Source organism: Ovis canadensis, chromosome 4, assembly GCF_042477335.2.
Source record: "Ovis canadensis isolate MfBH-ARS-UI-01 breed Bighorn chromosome 4, ARS-UI_OviCan_v2, whole genome shotgun sequence".
Lineage (NCBI taxonomy): Eukaryota > Metazoa > Chordata > Mammalia > Artiodactyla > Bovidae > Ovis > Ovis canadensis.
In genome coordinates, this window is record NC_091248.1 from 53321639 (window position 1) to 53340043 (window position 18405).

Below are 18405 nucleotides of genomic sequence, written 5' to 3' on the forward strand. Positions count from 1 at the left end.
TTTAAGTTTATTTTTTATTATTATTAACATGAGAACTAATAGATATTTGAATGTGCTTTCTTAAAAGTCTTATTTCCAGGAACCATTTTAGACCTTCCTCTCATAAGTAGAGAGCTTTGAATTCTGAAGCAAATAAAGCAGGACAGAATGAATGTTACTGTATCTCATTTTAATTCATAGTATTTTGGCAGAAAATTTCATGACTGTGCACTGGTTGATTTAATTTCATGTTTGAAGTGGTTGTATTCATAGAGGTGAAAGTAAAAGAAGAAGTAAGTGTGGTGAGGTCATTTTGTATTGAACATAAGAGAATGGCTCTGCCTCTGAAACCACGTGGGAGGAAGTTAAAGCAGGTGGTTTACAGTCAGTTTACTCCCTTCACTGGAAGGGCACCCACTGGAAGAAAAACATAGTCAGAGGAACTGAGTTAATCTCGTCAACCAGAGCCTCAAGTAGCTAGATAAATTGTTTACTAAGGGGAAGACCAATTACTTTGAAAGTGCTTTTAGCGGAATATCCCTAGCTAAGGGTAACATAGGGCTTCCCTTGTGACTAAGCTGGTAAAGAATCTGCCTGCAACGTGGGAGACCTGAGTTCAATCCCTAGGTTGGGAAAATCCCCTGGAGAAGGGAAAGGCTACCTATCCAGTATTCTGGCCTGGGCAATTCCATGGACTGTATAGTCCATGGGGCTGCAAAGAGTCAGACGCAACTGAGAGACTTTCACACACAAGGGTAACATAAATAGAACTCAAGATCAGTGTGGCAAGATGGCTTTAAAAATACCTAGTAGATAGTATAACACTCTGGGTAATAAACTGGAAAAATTTCATGATTTAAATACTCCCACTATACAAGGAACCCTGCAAACCTCTTTTGAGACTTATTTCATCTGGCCCCAGAAGAGTGTCTTCAATACAGTAAAAGAGGATCTGGTGTATTAGTTTTCTAAGGCTACTTAACCAGAATGACGCAGACTGGGTGGCTTAAACTGAAGAAGTTTTTCTCTCACAGTTCTAGAGAGTGGAAGTCCAAGGTCGTGGTGCCAGCAGGGTCAGTTTCTCCTGAGGCCACTCTCTTGGCTTGCAAGCTGCTGCCCTCTTGCTGCCACTTCCTTTGGTCATCCCTCTGTGCAGACTGATTTCTTCTTCTTATAAGGACACCAGTGATATTGGTGTCAGATGCTCTTACCCTGATGGTCTCATTTTTTTTTTCCATGTGTCCCCTCCCTCTTTTTAAAAAATTTATCTGTTCTTTACCTGAAGGATGACTGCTTTACAGAATTTTGTTGTTTTTTGTCACCTCATTAAAAAAAAATTACCTATGTTTACTATTACATTTGGAGATAGTAGGGATTAGGACTTCAGCACAGGAATTTGAGAGGGAGACAGTTCAGCTTGTAACACCAAGGAACTGCCCTCCATGCCCAGTTCTTTCTATGTTTTATCTGAGCTTTTAGAAGTCCTTTAGCGTATCCAAGAAAGTATTATTCATTCAGTCATGTCCAACTCTTTAAGACCCCATGGACTGTAGCCTGCTAGGGTCCTCTGTCCATAGACTTCTCCAGGCAAGAATGCTGGAATCACTATTCCCTTCTCCAGAGGACCTTCCCAACCTAGGAATCGAAACCAGGTTTCCTGCATTGTAGGCAGATTCTTTACCTTCTGAGTGACCAGGGAAACCCTAGCTTGTTTATATCCTTGATATTATTAGTAAAGTTTGATACTGCGTAAGAGCTCTGACTAATGTTAGTCTGATTTTACAACCTGACTCAGTGTGTTAGCTCATAACATATTCAACAAAATGTGTACAAGTAAAATGTAATGGTCAGTCTCTGAAATAAATTGATTAGAGGAGGTAATCAATTAGTTTAATTTATACATAAACATATTTATTATAACTGCATTGGAAAGGTTGTTAACAAAATGTTGTTTGGCATAGCAAAAGAGGAAATTGTAAAAACATTAAATTCAGTACAGATTTGGCATATCAAATGAAATTTATATAAAACCAGCTGCCATTAAACATGATTAATGTCTCAATATGGCTTATTCCTGACTCTTACTCATGGATTCCAGTGTAAATGGATTTATTTGTGACATGATCCCAAGAAACACAACCAATTAAAGGAAGTGAGACAAGGAAAGGAAGGAAACCAATTAAAGAAATTAAAAGGAACTCAATCCTGCTGAGGAACTCTAGAAGCAGTGTAGTATATGAACTGTTATTCTGCCTCGAGGTCATGTGAACTGGGGTTTGTGAAGTGTGGGTCATGTGACGTGTGTGCCAGCATTCCATATGGGTGGAGATAATAGACTCCAGTCACAGAGGGAGAACCTAAACAGAGAGTTGCAGGTGAAGGTAGCTAGAAACCTGTCCAGAATCCACTGTATCCAGTTAATAGTCCTTAAAGATGGCATCTAACATGTCATTCAAGACCAGTGTTTCCTCATTGATTTTTTTTTATGTGCATGGTCTAGCCATTAATGAAAGCAGGGCCTTCAAGTCCCCCACTATTACTGTATTACAGTCATCTTTCCTTTTGTGTCTGCTGATATTTGCTTTATGTATTTAGGTGTTCCTATATCGTGTGCATAGTTGCTTACAAGTGCTGTATTCTCTTGTTGAATTGATCCTTTTACCGTTTAAAAGTTCCTGACAAGTTAACCATTGTCTTTTTATGAGTGGATACAGTTTTGTGCCAGGACATCAGTGGACTTCATGCCATCGTACAAAGTATAAACTGCATCTTGATAGACAGCATTTTAATTCAAAGACTGAAATCTCCAAGTTGGAGCTTTCACATACAAGAGACTATCCCAATGTTGTTTTTTTTTGTTTGTTTCAGACTGGCAGTTCCCAAGTGATGCATTATATCATAGACCCAGTGGATTCTGTGGTCATTTGTTTATTGTTGGACCTCCTTTACCATAAAATAGATTGCTTTATTTGAGGCGAGGTTATGCAACATTCTATAATGATAACCCTTCATGATAAATCAGACAGTACAGAGGATTATCTTAGTGGATGAGGAAATGTAAACAGGAAGAGGGACACTTAACTGTAACTGAAATATGTATCAATAACAAGTAAAACAAAATTGACCTTACCCCATTCCAGAATTATAAAGACTGGTTATAACCTGTTTGATATCAAGTTGTTAAATGTCTTTTTGAAGAGTGATACTGTATTGAATTCTCACCATTGGATAATTTCCAGTGGGCTGGCCATTCACCATTGGCAATAGGTATACATGCTAGGTGAGAAAGAGCCTATATTTTTAGGTCCACATAAATTCCCTCGCTCTCTGCTACCTGGTTATGGAATTTATTTGCAGTTCGTACATACAAAGGCTGGATGACTTCCCGTGGACAAATCCTCCTCCCCACCCCATTATTTAGTACCTCCTCTGTAATGAATGTTGTCCAGTAGTGACTGATTTCAAACAGACATCTGCACATTTGATGCCTGTTCCCATAGATTCATCCTTATGCTTCTTCTCCAGAACTCTTTGTCTGGGGAAGGTCTTCCAGTCTTGATTCTTCAAGGTCATTGGCCAACCAGCCAAGCCATTTGCCACTGTGCAAGAGTCCACGTGTTTTTTTATCTGTCTGCTTACTCCTCCTTCACACCAAGTTAATGCCCAGGTGGTTTTTGCCTCAATACCCATCAACATCCATTCCCTGGCATGTTCTCTCACTATCTGCTGATTCATATGAAACAAATATTGGGTCTCTTTTGCTGCGTATTTTCTTCTTCTGTTAACCTGGAACAGAGACTATTTTTCCAGGTAAGCCATGTTGAGACCTGGTCTGTGTGTTGCCTAGAACCGTGAGGAAGATGAGCTCAGATACTGAGGACAGCAGGCTTCATCATGTATGGTCTCTAGCATGGAAAAATTACTACGCTCTAAGGGGAAGAGGTTACTTCTGCCTATTCAGAGGGTATAGGGGAACCTGGAAGTTCAGTGTTCTCAGTCCTATTCATTGGATGTCCTCATTTTCCTTTGAAATATTTCATGAGGTGGGATTTAATTACAAATGGCTTGTATGGAAAGTAATTCTGGGAAAGATTTAGACAAATGTAAGAAGTAAAACCAAAAAAGAAGAGAACTAACACAGAATGGACTACCAAATAAGTTACCACTCAGAGTGAATAGAGCTGCTCCTTGGAAATTCTGAGAACCAATGTAGATTGCATGAATTGAAATTATTCTTTTTTTCCAAGTGGACGATATGTTAGAGCATTTGAAGTTAATGATGGTTCCTAGTGTTCCCACGCCACCTTGGGCACAAGCAGAAAGCTCCCAGAAACCTTGTGCAGTTAAATTTGGGATGACATGTGTGGAAATATGGGTGGGGCACCAGTAGCATCTACTTAAGTTGAAACTGAACAATACTTTTAAAAGTATGTTTTAATAGACTTCCTGACTAAACAATAGAGATGAATTTGAATGAATTTTATGCTTTCAACATTTAGCCAGAAACTAATGATTCTTTCCTAACTAAAATAAAGAACTTAGATGGAATTGTGATTGACCTTTGCTTTTCCTGAAAATATAGTTGTCAGTGTGTGTTTCTTTAAAGAGAGTTGTTAACTAAGTTCTTTTGAAACAAAATTGCAAGATGTTTCTTTGTGATCTCTGTGAATCAGGTTAATACAGACTTTACTGATGCATTGATAGCTCTCTGACAGCTCACAGTAAATCCTTGCTGGGGCATGCTCGCATGATGTAGCTTGAATATGTGACTGAAAGCATGTAAGTAAAGTAAATATGTTGCTTTTAAAAAGAACTCTGCATGCATTTGATATGAAAGTAATGTTTCTCAATATCTCAGGTTAAAATTATGGAAATATCTCAGTTACATATTCAAAAATAGGGAGAAGAGTGATATTAAAAGATGTACAATTCGTGCAAGTTCTAAGGTAAATATTGCAAAAAATATTTGAAAGATGAAGTCATAGTGATTTCACACTCTGCTCCTAGAGAAATTTATTAGTGGTCTTAGTTCCTAGTATAATGGCTTGTTTGGTTGAGATTCATTAGTATAATTTCTTTATTTTAGTGATTTATGGCTGTTATTTACCATAAGGAGATACTTTTGTCAACTATACTCTGATTTTTTATTAATTATATATTTTTGTTTGCTTTTGTTATCTGAGAAAAACAATTAGTACATTTTCAGAATTGAAAAGTCACTAAATGATAATAACTTATATTATTCCAGACATAAATTTGTTCTTCAGAAAATAAATACAAACAAGATCTAAAGTAGATATTTATCACTGTTTATCTAGTTTATGTATTAATCCTTAATTTCATCATATCATAGTGAATTATTAGAGTTAATTTTTCTTAACACTGCTCATGATGTGTAGGGAGTGGTCTACGTGTTTTTAATAGTTACTCATTTGTTCTCTACAACAACCTTGTAAGGGAGATAATATTACTGACGTAAACTTTAGAAAGGAAAGGAAAGGAAAGTGAAGTCGCTCAGTCGTGTCCGACCCTTTGCGACCCCTGGACTGTAACCTATGAGGCTCCTCTGTCCATGGGATTTTCCAGGCAATAGTACTGGAGTGGATTGCCATTTCCTTCTCCAGCGGATCTTCCCTACCCAGGGATCGAACCCAGGTCTCCCGCATTGTAGACAGACGCTTTACTGTCTGAGCCACCAGGGAAGTCCTTTATAAACTTTACAAAGAAATAGAAAATGTAGTTTGCTATTTCCAGTGTATTCTCTTGGCAAAACTCTGTTGGCCTTTGCCCTGCTTCATTTTGTACTCCAAGGCCAAATTTGCCTGTTACTCCAGGTATCTCTTGACTTCCTATTTTTGAATTCCAGTCCCCTATAATGAAAAAAGTATCCTTTTTGGGTGTTAGTTCTAGAAGGTCTTGTAGGTCTTCATGGAACCATTCAGCTTCTTCAGCATTACTGGTTAGGACATAGACTTGGATTACTGTGATATTGAATGGTTTGCCTTGGAAATGAAGAGAGATCATTCTGTCAGGGGAATTTGTAATTTCCTTGGTTCTGTCTTGTCGCAACAAAACTTTGAAGCAATGGACAGACGAGTGTTACAGCCCTCAGATGGACCAGTGTTACAGCTCTGTGTTACAACTCTGTTTTATTTAGAAAGTAAAGGAAAATACATCCTCGAGGCATGAGGGCATGCTAACCCAAAAGACGCAAAGAGAAGACAGTCCCCTGGCTCAATTTTGGCTCCTCTTTTTATATGTTTTTTTTCTTTTCCTCCGAACCTGCCCTATGTAAATTGGGCTAGCCAGGAGGGCTGTTTGTTTTACCTGAGGTCCTCACTCTGGTCCTCAGACCTTACTTTGTACTATTTTTTGCAGGCTTTTCCCTTCTTTGTCTTTTAACCACCACCATTTTGGACTCCTTTTTCCTATTCTAATGACCTAACAATTCTGTCTTTTTGAGATTGCATCCAAGTACTGCATTTCAGACTCTGTTGACTATGAGGGCTATTCCATTTCTTCTAAGGGATTCTTGCCCACAGTAGTAGATAAAATGGTCATATGAGTTAAATTCACCCATTCCAGCCCATTTTAGTTCACTGATACCTAAAATGTTGATGTTCACTCTTGCCATCTCGTGTTTGACCACTTCCAATTTACCTTGATTCATAGATCTAACATTCCAGGTTCCTATCCAATATTGTTCTTTACAGCATTGGACTTTACTTGCATCACCAATCACATCCACAACTGGGCGTTGTTTTTGCTTTGGCTCCATCTCTTCATTCTTTCTGGAGTTATTTTTCCACTGTTCTCCAGGTGCATGTTGGGCACCTACCAAGCTGGGGAGTTCATCTTTCAGTATCCTATCATTTTGCCTTTTCATACTGTTCATGGGGGTTCTCAAGGCAAGGAAGTGGTATGCGATTCCCTTCTCCAGTGGACCACGTTTTGTCAGAACTCTCCACCATGACCTATCTGTCTTGGGTGGCCCTGCACGGCCTGGCTCATAGTTTCATTGGGTTAGACAAGGCTGTGGTCCATGTGATCAGACTGTTTAGTTTTCTGTGATTGTGGTTTTCGTTCTGTCTGCTCTCTGAGGAATAAGGATAAGAGGCTTATGGAAGCTTCCTGATGGGAGATACTGACTGAAGGGGAAACTGGGTCTTGTTCTGATGGGCAGCACCATGCTTGGTAAATCTTTAATCCAATTCTCTGTTGATGGGCGGGGCTGTGTTCCCTCCCTGTTGTTTGACCTGAGGCCAAACTATGGTGGAGGAAATGAAAGTAATGGCTACCTCCTTCAAAAGGTCCATGCACAGACTCACTGCCCCCGTTCTTGCAGCAGGCCACTGCCAACCCACACCCTCACTGAGACCCCTGGACACTCATAGGCCAGTCTGGGTCAGCCTCTTGTTGGGTCACTGCTCCTTTCTTCTGTGTCCTGGTACACAGAGTTTTGTTTGTGCCCTCCAAGAGTCTGTTTCCCCAGTCCTGTGTAAATTCTGGTGGCTCTATGGTGGGGAGTGGCAACCTCCTCCAAGAGGGCTTATGCCACACCAGGTCTGCTACACCCAGAGCCCCAGCCCCTGTGGCAGGCCACTGCTGACCCTTACCTCTGCAGGAGACACTCAAAACACTCAAAAGCAAGTCTGGCTCAGTCTCTATGGGGTCTCCTGGTGCTCATAAGGTTTTATTTGTAGTAGCTTTTCTAAGGGAGAAGCCAGGATTGGAGCATACCCATCTTCATTTATTAGTGTAGGTTTATCCACAAAGTTATGTGACTGGCTTCTGAAGGAAATTGTAAAATCAGTTTACTAATTTTAGTGCATGTCTGATGTATTTAAGTAAAATTCCAAACTATTAGAATTCTTAGAAATTCAAAAGTAAAGTATGATTAGGTTATGAAAATGAGGAGAAATGCTTCTTTTAAGTCTAAATTTATTATTAACTTTTGAAGAAGAAAATTATGCTTTGATAGAGGAATTCTTTTAAGAAGTCTGCTTTAGTTTACTTGAAAAAGCATATATGAATTGGATTATTATAATTACAAATAAATACTTAGACATTGTATCTGGATTATACATTTTGCTTAGGTATCTTTTTATAAATGTATTTACCTCCTTTATCATATGTCCTCTTATTTCAATCAAACTACCTAGATTGTTATTTGCATTTATATAATATTTAATGTCAAAAATATCAACCTCATAATTTAAAAGAAATTCTTCAGTTTTATTAGTTAGGTGAAAATAAAATACCTGAAAGCAATACATATAAAGAGAATTAATTCTTATGCAACATTTGGGTCAAAGGAAAATAAAATCCTATTTCTATCTTTAACAGATAAGCCTTTCTCATTAAATAGAAATGTAACAATCAAATGATGTAGAGATTCAACAGGAAATAAAACCTACTAACACAGTTATAATCTCCTGGACTGTGTGTGTGTGTAGGCACACAGATGTGCCTGTATATGTTTTTCTTTCTGAAACTATTTGAAAGTCTAAGAAAGAGATATTACAACTTTTAGCTTTAGTAACTTCAGGGAGGCATAATAACAAGGCACTGAGGAAACATGGTAGTGATTCTGTAACTTCGACAATAATCTTCCCACAAAGCCTGCATGCATTTCTCTTCATCCTCATACCTAAGATCATGTCTGCCATCCAGAGTTAAGATGCAATCTGTATGAACTCTTTCCTAGCGTTGCCTAGAACCACCAGACAGAAAAATCAAGCAGCTTCTCACCTTCAGGCTTATATATCTAAGTTTCTTTTCTTTGAGACCGATAATTTTTGTGCTTCAATCACGCATAGGATGTCAAAACAAATATTGCATCATTTCCTAGTGTTTCTGTAATCTCCAGGGCTGTTCTTTGTTACAGAAAGGAAGCCTGCTGTTAGGCAAAGCTTTAATGCACGCATAATGTAGCTGTTTTCCCACTAATCCAGTTATATGCTTTGATAGAAGTAAGTGGTAGATGATAAGAGCAGCAATTCAATCACAGCATGTTCTGATTTACAGGCAAAATTTCAAATGTTGACACAAAGAGGGGAATTTGTTTATGAAAGTGAGCAAGTTTGACATTTTAGGAGTAAAATACTGCAAGCCAGTGAAGGATGAAAAGAAGATGTAAGCTGACGGTGGGCAATATATAAAAATTAACAACTGAAGAAGATGGTCTTGTATTTCAAAAAAAAAATCACATATCTTTTTATTTAAGAACTAGATTGAAATGTTATTTATGATATAGTAAATCTGTGAGTCAGTTTTCTTGTAGGAAGCTTTTCTAATTTATGGTCATTATAAAATGCTATCTAAATGTTAATTTATGATTTAGTAAATCTTTGAGTCAGTTTTCTTATAGAAAGCCCTCCTAATTTATGGTCATTATAAAATGCTATCTTTGATTACTCATCAAAAGAATAATTAAAATATAGTTCCTTATATTTGCTATTAGTTGTGCAAGATAGCCTTTTAAAAATAAATAAGTAAACTCTACTCTGCCCAGTTATAGTCATGAAGCAGTAGGTCTAGAGGTGACAGTCTGTAAACGCCAGGGCAAAATAAGATGTGCGACCCCAATGCCTTAAGGAGGCTGGGAAGGGATGATCATGATGAAAGGATCTGGTAATAGTAGTCAGGCTCACCTCTGGTAAGTGTCCTCTGTCCTAACCTTCTCACAATCCTGCCTCTTAGATGGACTCACAAAATTGCATACAGGTAATACAGTTGGCTTCCCTGGTATCTCAGCTGGTAAAGAATCTGTCAACAATGCAGGAGACCCAGCTTTGATCCTTGGGCTCAGAAGATCCCCTGGAGAAAGAAATAGCAATGCACTCCAGTATTCTTGCTTGAGAAACCCCATAGACAAAGGAGCCTGGTGGGCTATAGTCCATGGTGTCACAGAGTCAGACACGACTTAGTGACTTCACCACCACCATGTGAGCTTATACAATCAACCTAGGGCCTAAGATATTAGCTCTTTTCCTTCTCTTTGAAATGGACAGAATCATATTTAACTTGCCACCCTTTGTTGAGAGCCAAATGGAATAACATATAAAGTGCTCTTTTAATTGTAAACATTTTTCTGGTTATTATTTTTGTTATCTTCCAACACTTTTCTACCAACCATTAGCAGACAGCTCTTTGTGAATATGTCACATTTCTTCAAGTCTGAGCATTAATAAATTTGCTCAGGTTTATATACATTATTGGATAAGTACAGATAGAGAGGTCTCCCTCCTCAGTAGAGATTTACAATGCCTAGTAATTAACATATTGTCAATCTGTGGAAAGGAGGGATGAGTCAGCTGTCAGCAGCCCCTAAAGAAAATCAGGACTTCTTCATCTTGCGATCCCTTGCCTGAAACATACCTACTGCTTATGCATGACCCCTGGCCCTCTTCCCATTCCTCTGTGGGGATTTAAGATGGCACTCTGGCTATTGGTACTGCGATTGGTATTGCTGTGAGTAATAAGCAGCAGTCTTTGCTCTCTGACTCAAAAAGCTTCCATTTTTCTGTCAATATCTGTGAAACTATAGGAGGATTACTCGTTAACTTGCAAGAAGGATAAAATCTCGGAAACTTCCCAGTTCTTGGCTTGACAGTTTAACACCAGCTAATGTCAGAGTGGGGGTTTGTTTAAATATCAAATCACAGTGTATATGCAAGAAAGACATGATTTGGATTGTTCACTTTCCTATGTGATTTAAATTTCAGGTTTTTTTTTCTAAAATATCCTTGAGTGTTCCTAGACAAGGGCATGCTTTTCTTAGATAGGAACTTTCCTCTCTGCATATGACAGTGAGCACATTTGTTGGTTATGGCACAAAATTTAAATTTAAAAGTGATTTCTCCACCCTTGCAAAACAAGCTCTGTTTGCCAGGATTCAAGTATAATAAAAGACGTTTAGTATGCCAATACAATTATATGACAAATGAATTTGAGGAGAGTGATTTCATTTCATGTCTAATAAAATAGTCATCCATCTAGGAAAACTTGATGTTGATTCATATCTCCCTTATGTCAGTGAACAAGAATATTGTCGTTTATGCCCTTCCTATTTAAAGTGAGGTCTCTGGCCAAGCAGCCTGAGCAGCACCTGCAGCCTGTAAGAAATGCAGAATCTCAAACTCCACCCCAGACTTAAGGAGCCAGAATCTGCATTTAGCTAGTCTCTCAGGTGATTATTAAGCAATGAGTAAATCAGGGTACTTTAGGGAGGTGCTGTGAGCGAAGTCATTAGACTTCACTATTGAGGCACCTGTCTGGGCCTTGTTATGACTAATCATGCTTATCATTGTCTTAGAATTTGACATCTTTGTAATTAGAATTACTAGTACTATGGAAATTTGTGAATATTTTATTTTATAGCCATTTGCTTTTTGGAGGAAAGTATTAAAAAAGAGCAGAAAGAAGGAGTAGAATTATGTTCATTAAAGGAACCAAAGTTTTCTTTCTTTTATATACTTGTACTTTTAAGGGAAAAAAGAAATCTGAATCACTGTGCTGTACACTTGAATACAAGTAAGTACAAGTAAGTACTTGTACTAAGTACTTGTACTTGTACAATATTATACTAAGATAATATTGTAAATCAAATATATATCAATTGTTGATACTTACTGATTGATTGCTTTACAGTGTTGGTTTGATTTCTGTCATACATCAACATGAATTATCCATAGGTATATGTCCCCTTCCTGTTGAATCTTTCTCCCACCTCCTGCCCATTCCCCCCATCTAGGTTAGTACAGAGCCTCAGTTTGAGGCTCCATGAGTCATACAGCAAATTCCGATTGGCCCTCTATTTACATCTGTTAGTGCATATGCGTCCTTGCTGCTCTCCATTCGTCTCACCCTCTCCCTCATCTCCTCTTCCCTTGTCCATAAGTCAGTTCTCTATGCCTGCATCTCCACTGCTGCTCTTGAAGCAGGTTCATCAGTACCATCCTTCTAGATTCCATGTGCAGTGCTATGCTTGGTGGCCCAGTCATATCTGACTCTTGCGACCCCATAGACTGTGGCCTGCCAGGCTCCTCTGTCCATGGGATTCTCCAGGCAAGAATGCTGGGGTGGGTTGCCATTTCCCTTCTCCATCTAGATTCCATATATATGTGTTAATATACAATATTTGTTTTTATCACTTCATTCTGTATAATGGGCTCTATGTTCATTGACCTCATTAGATCTGACTCAAATGCATTCCTTTTAGTGGCTGCATAGTATTCCATTTTATTTATGTACTGCAGCTTCCTTATCCATTCATCTGTTGACAGGCAACTAGGTTGCTTTCTTGCCCTGGCTATTGTAAATAGTGCTGCAATGAACATTGGGATACATGTCATTTTCAGTTCTGGTTTCTTCAGGGTATATGCCTAGAAATGGTATTGCTGGGTCATATGGTGGTTTTATTCCTAGTTTTTAAGGAATCTCCATCTTCCATAGTGGCTGTATCAATTTACATCCCCACCAGCAGTGTAGGTGGGTTCCCTTTGCTCCACACCCTCTCCAGTATTTGTTGTTGGTGTTTGGTTTTTTTTTTAATGGCCATTCTTTCTGGTGTGAGGTGATATCTCATTGTAGTTCTGATTAGCATTTCTCTAATAATGAGTGATGTTGAGCATTTCTTCATGTGTTTATTAGCCAGTTGTATGCCTTCTTTAGAGAAGTGTGTGTTTAGGTCTTTTGCCCACTTTTTGATTGGGTTGTTTGTTTTTCTGATATTGAGTTGTGTGAGCTTCTTGTATACTTTGGAAATTAAAAGTTTGCTTGTAAAGTAAAAGAAAAAATGAGTGCTTCTTAAAATTTTATTCATTTAAAAGACATAAAAATTATAGGCTGTGCAGAAAAGACTGATATAAAGGATAAATTTAGGAATGATAACAACAGGGCAAGTAATCAAGGTTATTTAGTTTTTAAAAAGAGAGAATACCAGAGGATAATTTAATTGCTTTGCAAGTATAAGGAAAGTTTATAAGAAGGTGTTGACAGTATGATAACTATATCTTCCATTAATTACATGATGAACTAAAGATAATTTTAGGTAATTAGAAATTAGTTGTATTTGCAGTTTGAAATAGCAAAGGAAGGTGAGGCCGAGAGGCAGAGGAAATACTTTTTTTTTAATTGAACTGTAGTTTTTTTTAAAAAACTATGAGATTTATTGACTTGTTTGTTGAGGCCGGAAGAATTAGGAAAAGACTTCACATCCGGTAAGAACAGATCAGCATTTATGAGTACAGTTTTCAAAGTTCAGCTGTACTGCAGAGACATTGCAGGTTCAGTTCCAGGCACCACAATAAAGCAAGTTTCACGAATGTTTTTAGTTACCCAATACATATGAAAGGTATGTTTTCACTATACTATGGTCTATCAAGAACGCAATAGCATTATATCTAGCAAAACCAAAACATGCTGTAATTTAAAAATACTTTAATGCTAAAATATGTTAATCATCATCTGACCCTTCAGTAAGTTTTAATCTTTTTGCTGATGAAGGGTGTTTCCTTGATGCTGACCGTTGGTTGCCTGATCAGGGTGGTGATTGCTGAAAGTTGGGGTAGCTGGCAATTTCTTAAAATAAGACAAGAGTAAAGTTTGCTAGAGGAAAAATTTCTGCATAGGTGTCAGAATTTTATAGTAAATTTGAATCAGTGATGAAACAGTTTTGTGTTTGTAAGTGACCAGAGTCATCCTGATTCATTGTTAGCATGACATATCTCTGCTCTGTAAACACATGAGGTGTTCTTTCTCATTGTGTTCTTCAGGCAAATCCAACCATCGTCACTTTTTTCAACTAGGTAAAATGTGCCAGGTAATCAGCTTCGTGACCACTAAAATATTAAGCATACTGATAGCTCTGCATCATGTGTTGGTGAAGATAAAGTGGTAATTTGAGTGAGAACACTTGATACGTGATCATTTGGTCATTTCAGTAAAGCTTCATCTGGGAGCTGGCACTCAAATTTCCACAGGGCTATGAAAATATACTTGTGTTAAGAATAATACTGATATGATTATTGTATCTCAAGAATGTTGGGGAGACAGCTGTCCATATTTCTGGTTGGGTGAGTGTTCTGGAATCAGAATTGTACACTGGTTACTTATAAAGCTGTTTGAGAAAATACAAATATCAAGGAGAGATGAGCAAGGAAGCTAAATACAAATTAATTCTAGAGCAAAAGAGTAGCATATGCTTGCTTGAAATTCTTCTAAATGCCTATAATTAGAGAGGTTTAAAAGTTTTCTGTCCCAAAATGTAAATTGAATATATTAAAAAAGATACTTGAAACTTATTCAGAAATTCATTCAACATTTTGACAAAATTTAATAGACTGAATTTTGAGCATGTCATGATTCAAGTTTAATGAAAATATTTGAAAATGACAGCATTTATCAAAACTTTTGATGGCCAATGATTTATAATTAGAGGTAAACATAAATTTTACCTTAATCTTCTCAATATTTTCATATGCTATTGATGCCATTTTCTTTTGGTTATACAAAATTTATTATTCATATTCATTTATGTAACTTTTCCCTAATTGATAAAATTAACAGATATAAATGATATGATTTTAGAATTTCAGGGGCTTTCCAAGAGATCTACCAAAGTGTTTTACTTCAGAAAAGAAAAACCTGAAATTCAGAGGGGATAATTAAATAAACCTTGACCTTAGGTGCTTATAACAGGCAGAGTGAGTGAGTGATAGTCACTCAGTCGTGTCCCACTCTTTCCAACCCCACGCATGGATTTTACCCTGCCAGGTTCCTCTGTACATGGAATTTTCCAGGCAAGAATACTGGATTGGGTTGCCATTTCCTTCTCCAATAACAGTCAGGGCCTGGACTAAACCTGATTTCCTAAACTGAACTTAAATAATGGTAAATTAAAATATATATATATATTTTTCTGTAAGTCAAGGAAACTAAATGAGCAGCCATTATTTGGGGACAGCAACATCAATTTAAGAACAGCTGCTGCTGCTGCTAAGTCACTTCAGTCGTGTCCGACTCCGTGCGACCCCATAGACGGCAACCCATGAGGCTCCTCCGTCCCTGGGATTCTCCAGGCAAGAACACTGGAGTGGGTTGCCATTTCCTTCTCCAATGCAAGAAAGTGAAAAGTGAAAGTGAAGTCGCTCAGTCACGTCTGACTCTTAGCGACCCCATGGACTGTGGCCCACCAGGCTCCTCCGTCCATGGGATCTTCCAGGCAAGAGTACTGGAGTGAGTGCCATCGCCTTCTCTGAACTTAAGAACAGGAGTATTCAAGTCCAGAGTGCTGTTAGCAAAGATTTTTGTGACACCTCTAACCAAGGGAGGGTGACCACACTTTCTGATTTTTGCTAAACAGAGATTAATAATAGAAATTAAAAGCACATTCACAATATTAGCCAAATCTGTGCATTAACTTATATTACTTTTAATAATATATTTAGGGTATGCATTTTACTCTACTTTTATTGAAGGATCATTGATTTAAAATTATGTCCCAATTTTCAGTATATAGGATAGTGATTCAGTATTTTTTACAGACTGAATAGATACTTTACAGATACTTCATTAAAAGTTATTACAAGATAATCCCTGTGCTTTACAATATAGCCCTGTTGCTTGTCCATTTTATACACTGTAGTATGTGTATCTTAATCCCATACCCCTAGTTTGTCCCGCCCCCTCCATCTTCCCAAGGTAACCACTAGTTTTTTTTCTATATCTGTAATTCTGTTTTACTATATACAGTTTTTATTGTTTAGATTCCACACAAAAGTGATTTGTTAAAGGTCTCTCTGACTTATATCATTATACATAGTATTCTCTAGGTTCATCTTCATTGTTGTAAGTGGCAGATTTTTATCATTTGTAATGACTGAATAATATCCCACTGCGTGTATCCCACATCTTCTTCATATATTTGCCCATTGATGGACACTGGATTGCTGTGCTAAGCAGTGCTACTGTGAACGTTGAGGTGCATGTATCGGTTAGAATTAGTGTCTCTGTTTTTGCTGGATGTAAACCTGGGAGTAGAATTACTGAATCATATGGCAGATGCTTTTTTAGTTTTTTGGGGAATCTCCATACTGTTTTCCATGGTGGCCACACCAGTTTATACCCCCCAGCATAGACTGTTACATTGACTGTGGGTTTGTCATAAATAGCCTTTATTAGGTTGAGGTATGTTCCTTCTGTACCCACTTTGATGAGAGTTTTTATCATGAATGGATGATGGATTTTGTCAGAGGCTTTTTCTGCATCTATTGAGATGGTCGTGTGGTTTTTGTCTTTGTTTTGTCAATGTGGTATGTCAAATTGTTTTCCTAATGTTGAGCCATCTTTGAACCTTAGAATAAATCTAACTTGATCATGGTGTATGATCCTTTCTGTGTATTCTTGGATTAAATGTATATTTAAAGTAATTATTGGTAGGTTTATACTTATTGCTGTTTTATTGTTTTCTGATTGTTTTTGTAGTTCTTTTTTGTCCATTTCTTTCTTTTTTTGTTTCTTCCCTTTGGATTGCTAAGTTTCTTTCTTATGCTTGTGTTCCTTTTTTAAAAAAAATTTCTGCAGCTATTGGTTTTTGATTTGTGATTATTATGGGGTTGATATATGTTGGCCTATAACTGTATCTAATTGTTTTCAACTGATTGTCATTTAAGTTCAAACACATTCTGAAAGATCTGTATTTTATTCCTGTCCCCTACATTTTGTGTTTTTGATGTCATATTTTCATGTTTATCCCATAGTTATTGTAGCTATGATTGTTTTAGGGGCTTCCCAGGTGGCGCTAGTGGTACAGAACCTGCCTGCTAATGCAGGAGACATAAGAGACATGGATTTTATCCCTGGGTCAGGGAGATCCCCAGGAGGAGGGCATGGGAATCCACTCCAATATTCTCGCCTGGAGAATCCCCATGGACAGAGAAGCCTGGTGGGCTACAGTGCATAGGGCCATAAAGAGTTGGACACAACTGAAGCAACTCAGTATGCCCGCACATTTGCTTTTACAGTTTTTGTCTTTTAATCTTTATATTGGCATATGTAAGTGGTTGATCCTTAGTAGTTTTAATATATTTGCATTTCCTAGTAGGATTTTTCCTTTCATATAGATTTTTACTTCTTTTTCATTTAGAGAAGACCCTTTGACATTTCTTTCAGGCTGTGTTTAGTATTGATGGTCTCTTACTTTTTGCTTGTCTGAGAAATTCTTTGTCTCTGCTTCTATTTGAAATTATAATCTTGGGTAGAGTATCTTAGGTTGCAGATTTTTTCCTTTAAGGACTTTGAATGTATCATGCCCTCTCTTTTAGCCAGAGGGACCTATTCTTGTCAGCCATAGCTCCCTCAAATACATTTTAAATGCCCTTTTCTCTCTCTTCTCCTTTGCAACCTCCGTAATGCAAATATTGGTATACTTATTGTTGTTCCAAAGAGCTGTTCAAACTGTTTTCATTTTTGAAATTCTTCTTTTTGCTGTTCTAAAGGATGGTTTTCATTATTCAGTCTTCCAGACCACTTATGCATTCTTCTATATCACTTAGTCTCCCATGCATTCCTTACGGTATTGGTTTTCCTTTTTGTCTTTTTCTAGCTATTGTATTCTTTATTTCTGTTTGGGTCTTTATATTATTTTCTAGACTCTCAAATTTTTCACTGTATTCATCTATTGTTTTCCTTAATAAATTAACATTTTTATTACCAATGCTTTGAATTCTTGATCTCGTAAATTGTTTCATTAGTTCTTTTATTTTCAGGGGTTTTCTCTTGCTTTTCCAGTTGAGAGCAGTTCCTCTGCCTTATAATTTGCTTAAACTCCTCTGTCTCTGTGAATTTAGGGGAAACAATTACCTATTGCAGTCTTAAATGTGTGTTCTTATGTGGGTGCAGTCTGTCCCTATACAGACTGCGTGTGCTCATTTGCCCTTTCGTGGGAGAGCTGGTTTGATGTGAATGCAAGTGACATCTTTTTTCAGGATATGCTGACATCTGTCACCTTGGTAGAGGAGGGGCTGCACACAGAGGAGCTAAAGCTGAAGCTGGATGTGAGGTAAAACTTCCTCTCTGCTCTGTGAACATCACTGCCCTATTGGATGTGGGGTCTGATCCCACCTTGTGGAGGAGAAGCCTTTATGGTCAGGCCTGAGTTGGTTCTGTTCTCTTGAAGTCTGTGTTTTCCCCTCTCCCCAGGATGGGATCCTTGCCTCAGAGAAGGAGGGGTGCTCAAGCTAGGGCGCACCCGAGTGACCTCTTGGCTTATCTCGTCTGCAGACAGAGATCTGAGTTGTTTCCGATGAGCTGCTCCTTCAGGCACCTGCCCTTGTTTTCTTGCTCTGCTCAGACACAGCCTTGGCTGCAAGTCCCTTTTGTCCCTCATAGCTGATCACAACCCCGAGACTTTGCTGCCCTGCT

The 18405-nt window shown here is 37.9% G+C and overlaps 1 protein-coding gene across 7 annotated transcripts in view; it reads left to right on the forward strand.

The window, feature by feature from the left end:
* Window positions 1-18405, forward strand: part of CACNA2D1 (calcium voltage-gated channel auxiliary subunit alpha2delta 1) — a 541059-nt gene that overhangs the window by 417574 nt on the left and 105080 nt on the right. The window lies entirely within an intron of this gene.